At 43.3% G+C, this 5,312-nt stretch overlaps 1 protein-coding gene across 1 annotated transcript in view; it reads left to right on the top strand.

Annotated features, from left to right (window-relative positions):
- Positions 1 to 5,312, top strand: part of Prtfdc1 (phosphoribosyl transferase domain containing 1) — a 100,442-nt gene that overhangs the window by 50,428 nt on the left and 44,702 nt on the right. The gene's annotated exons all lie outside the window — the stretch shown is intronic.

The raw sequence follows: 5,312 nt of genomic DNA, 5'->3' as shown, positions 1-5,312 counted from the left end.
GGTTTACTTATTGGGCTGAAAATCTCAAAGTTTAGTTTCAACCACCTGTTAGAAAAAGTTACCAGGAAATGATCTCCCTTTTCAGCAATGTGCCTGGGAAGCAGAGTCCTTGGTTTCTAAATATAGTTCTTATGCGTAGATTTTCCTTTTGTTTTTTTTTTGTTTGTTTGTTTGGTTGGTTGGTTGGTTTTTTTGGAGCTGAGGATAGAAACCAGGGCCTTGCGCTTGCTAGGCAAGTGCTCTACCACTAAGCTAAATTCCCAACCCCAACGTAGATTTTATTTATATATAAAACATCCTTCTTGAATCTTTGTCCACTTAACTGTGTTATCATAGTTGTTGTTTTGTTTTGTTTTGTTTTGTTTTGTTTTGTTTTGTTTTTAATTCTAAAAATGAATCAGGGCCGGGCAGTGGTGGCGCACGCCTTTAATCCCAGCACTCAGGAGGCAGAGCCAGGTGGATCTCGGTGAGTTTGAGGCCAGCCTGGTCTACAGAGCGAGTTCCAGGAAAGGCACAAAGCTATACAGAGAGACCCTGTCTCCCCCCCCCCAAAAAAAAACAACAACAACATAAAAACGAATCAGTATGGTAGCATATGCCCATAATCCTGGCACTTAGGAGACTGAGGCAGAAAGATTTGGGTTTTGAGGTCAGTCTGGGCTGCAGAGCAAGGCTTGTTTCCCTTTCTCAAAGAATCAATGCAGCAACCATTTGCCCTAGGTCTGTGTTTTCAGGCCTCCACAGGAATGGGAAGCAAGGGGCTAAAAGCTCTGGGGCTGTGGCTTTGTAGCTGAAAGTTCATATAACCTCAGAAAAACTAGAATTTTTCCATCGACCTTTGCAATTCTAGACCCTTCTAGAATCTTGAACAGAAGTAAAGAAGAAATGTGACATCTAATTTTTGGATGGAGTAACCTGGTAGGAAAAAATAGATTCTTTGAGATACGTAGCCTTTTATTCTTTTTCCTGTCCTCATCAGATGTGTTCACTGGATAAAAGAACCCTCCGACACAGATCAACACATTTATAGAACGCTGCTTTAAAGCATGTTTGCCCCCACATTTCTAGCTTTCCCCCAGTGTTGACCCAGGTTTCTCTTTCATTCCAATGATTATATTTTTTGAAGTTCTTAAAAAGTAATGTACACTTGCATCGTTTCACCAGTTTGTATGTGAAAAAGTGTTTCCACAGAGATAAACAACTATTAATTCATTCTCTTTATCTGACGTAGAATGGAGATTTCATCCACCAGGAGACTAGCATTCTGCCTGTTAGTGGAGAGGCTAGCATTTTCTTTTCAACTGTTTATTTGTTGTTCTTTTGAGACAAGGTCACACCAAGTTGCTCAGATTCAGAACTCATGATTTCCCCTGACTCAGCCTCACATGTTCTGGAATTTTTTTAAGATGTATTATTTTATGGGTGTCTTACCTCCATGTATGTCTATGTATCATGTCTGTGTGCTGTATGTATGCATACAGTGCCCATGGAGGCCAGAGGAGGGCACCAGCTGCCCCAGAACTGGAGCCACAGATGGCTGCAAGCCACCATGTGGGTGTTTGGACTCGAACCCAGGTTCCCTGGAAGAGCACCCATGTTCTGGGATTTCAAATGTGCACCTACACACTTAGCTTTTTCATTGGCTTTTAAGATGTGGATACATAGAATATCCACTAATCTTCCCAAATAAAACTGAAGTTCATTCTAGGTCCATCTTCTTCCCTACTCCCTCCATCACTAACATCAGAGAGGAGAGTCAGAGGACTGTTAACCGAGAGTACCCAGAAAAAGCAGCATTATTGCTCAATTTGGAACACTTCCTGAAACACAGTCAGGATTCCCCAACTGAATGAGAGCATTTGACTGTTTTGGTGGCATGTTTAAAATATTGTCATTCATCCTAACCATTTAGGTCTGTTGTCATGAAAACCTGAATTTCAAAGGCTCATGCTGTGTTTTGTTTCTCTCTACATAAAGCACATGGTACAAAGAAAGCATCTCTAGGGATAGCATTATGGAGCCTGTGTTCGTCTTAGTTAGAAGTCAATATATTCTTCTGCAGGATTTTGAGGTAGTAGGTAAATTGTTCTAGACAAGCAATTGCCCTGAGTTTTGTGAGGGACATGAAATCATTTGTTAATGCTGGCAACACATTTCATCTGATCTTCAACAAGCATCGTAGCTAGAGATGGTCACACACCACTGTAGGAGTGTGATCCCTGCCCAGAGCACGTCACTGAGAGAGCCCATTTGAAATAAAGTAAGACATGATTATTAGGCTTACACTTCTCAAGAAGATCAGGTCCAATTATTGTGGAAAGAAAGCTCTGGTAAATACTTGTATCAACTGAAATTGTCACAGACACAAACTGGAGTTGCTTTCTGGACCCCAGCAGCTTCCCAATGGCCCAACTGTGCTAGGCCAGCCACTCAGGTTCTCTCAATGGTCCATACCCAGAGCTCTGCCGTTGGTATAAGGATAGATGTTCTATGTTGGCACTTTTTCTAAATAGTCTGTTAGCACCTCAGTCATCTGCTCAGACTGCTCTAACAAAATACCAGAGGCTGGGTTGTATGTAAACAAAGTATGTAAGAGTATTTCTCACAGCTCTAGGGACTGAAGTCCAGGACTAAGGCATGGTTGGGTTCTAGTGAGAGTCCTCCTGAAGTCAGATGGCTGACTTCTCTTTGGGTCTCTTAGAAGGGCACTAATGTCATGCCATAATTACTTTCAAGCTAAATGCTAATGCTGAATTAGCTAATACTAAATCCTTACAGCATTAAGAAATCCTAACATGAGTGTTTAAGATTTATGAATCTGGAGAGCAAAAGTACTCAATTTGTAATAATATGTGTGTTGTGGAACACTGTCGTCCAGCATAGTGTGGCCATCTTATTGAGAAGAGTTGTGAACACACACACACTCCTCACCAAAGCACACCCATGGATATTCTCTTGTAGACAGAGGGCTCATTAGATCCTCACCTGAGATTCCAGGCACTTTTCCCATGCTATACCACCCCATCTCCAAGCTGTATTTAATTCTGCCGTGACAGCATGTGATCTTAGGTTCTAGAGTATGTAAGAGGCAGAAGGTTGAAGGGTGGGAGCACATGACATGGCTCCATCTGGACAGTTTTAGGGAGACTGTGACACATTCTGGGGTGGAACTTCTCAGTGACACAGCAGCTTGCGAATCAGCCACGCTACTGTATCTCCTCATCCCATGCTCCTGTAAGAAACCCCTATAAACTCCTGTGTTCAACAAGTTGAACTTGAGTAGAATAATTTCCTTGGTCTGTTGTTAGAGAGTCTTCTCTGGGTAGGAAGCTGATCATGTCTCCCCAAGAAAAGACATAAAACAATCTAATACAAAACTGGATAATCCCTATAGCTCATGTACACCTGGTAACAAGGGTCAACTGATCCAAAAGTAGATCAGATCTTTCTGAAAATTCTCACACTCAAGAGGGAGAATTTTTTTTCCCCTTGGGGGAAATGTGAGCTTAGATAGTAAACAGAAGCAGAGGCAGGAGGAAAGCACTGCTGTCACCTGCATTTAAACTGCCTTGTACCCTGCCTTTCTATGAGCGGTTGTCTCTTCCTTTTTCCCGTGTGTGTGTGTGTGTGTGTGTGTGTGTGTGTGTGTGTGTCCTTCAAATGTATGAGGACACATGCAGATGAGCGTGCACATACATGCATATGTGTATCAAGAGAGGACAACCCAGAGTATTGACTGGTGGTTGCCGCCACCACCTTTTAGTTTTTGAGACAGGGTCTTTCCCTCTCCTGGAGCTGGCCAAATAGGCTAGAGTAGCTGACCAGGAAGCCCCAGAGATCTTCCTTCTCTGCCTCCCCAGCACTAGGAATTCTAGTGTGTGCCACCATGCCAGGCTTCTGAACCACGTGGAGCTAGCGCTCTTCCTGTGGCCCTCAAGCCTTCCAGGGGAGCATTTGGCCTTCTGAGCTACTTACCCTGCCTCCAACTCTCCTTTTAATGAATTGCGTTCCCATTTAAATGGATTCAAAAATCGTGGTCCTGTTGTGTCGGCTGGAGACAATCCCAAGTCGGGCATCAAAAAGAATGTAAGTTTTCTTAACAGCTGGCAAGGGCCCCGCCATATGTCCAGTTACAGATGTTGGGAGCATTTCTCTATTGCGTACATTTAGATTCTTAGTTCTGTGATAAACATACTTGCTCATCCAAGTGCTGGGCGCACATGTTTTGTTGGGTTTGCTCCCAGAATCAAGTGCACTGGAAAGCTGATGTCCAGGTTTCCCTGCAAAGCAGGTGTATTTCACATATCCCACAGGCAGTTGCTAAGGGTGTCCCCTTTTTCTTGTTATTACCACCTCTAGATTGCCTTACTTTAATACAGCTTCCAGTTTGATAGGCAGAAAGTATCAACACATTGTTTTCTGTTTTGCAAGTTCAGGTTTCTTGGGAAAAACAGGTCATACTTACAAAGAAGCCCTGGATTCCCCTCAAGTTCTAGAGTGTCCTATCAGGCTCACGTTGCTCTTATCAGCCCATGGATGCCTCTGTGCTGACTGACTCACCCTATCAAAACGCTAACAGTTTCCTGCCTTCCACAGGTCTTATCAAAACATCACGTGGTCTAATTTTGACCCCCAGATACCAATATTCATTCTGTGGCAGGGGAGAGAGATGGTTAGGGCCTCTGACATCTTCAGATTGACCAGAGATGGCAAGAGCAATCTTGCTGCATTTTGTTTGGTTTTGTTAAGTTAGACTCAGTGACTAGAGGTAGGTGGGAAAGCCTTTCAGTCAACCCAGATTGCTTTTTGCCTCACAATTTAAGAGAAAAAATCCTTTTGTGGCACTTCCCTTTTCTAGTGACTATTCCATGGGTGACCGCCAGGATCTGGTATCCCCACAAGAGCTTGGGTACCTCTCCATCCTGTCAAAGGGCACACAGTTACTTTCAGTTTTTTCTCTTTCATGGGGAGCAGAGTGAAATGAGCAGATCCATGTTGGAAGTTGACCTTAGTGGACCAGGCTTCTCACTGGGAAGCTGGGAAGAGAGAAAGGCCGCTTCTCCTCCAGGGCATGTGCTGCTCACTGGAAGCCCCATGTCTTGTGCATGCCCACAGTGTGGCAGGGCATTGGCTGAGGCTGCAGACTTTCCCTGTATCAGAGCAGCAGAAGGCAGGGGAAGAACTATTTTAATTATATTTTTAAATCGAATGTATATCACAGATCTTAGAGGTCTGAAAATTATGTGAAAGGAAGCTTAGTAGAATAGGGTTTGCAATAAATAACTTTTTTAATAGGTTAAAATTTTGTTACT

This window comes from Onychomys torridus, chromosome 5, assembly GCF_903995425.1.
Source record: "Onychomys torridus chromosome 5, mOncTor1.1, whole genome shotgun sequence".
Lineage (NCBI taxonomy): Eukaryota > Metazoa > Chordata > Mammalia > Rodentia > Cricetidae > Onychomys > Onychomys torridus.
This window is presented reverse-complemented; position numbering and strand designations above follow the sequence as displayed.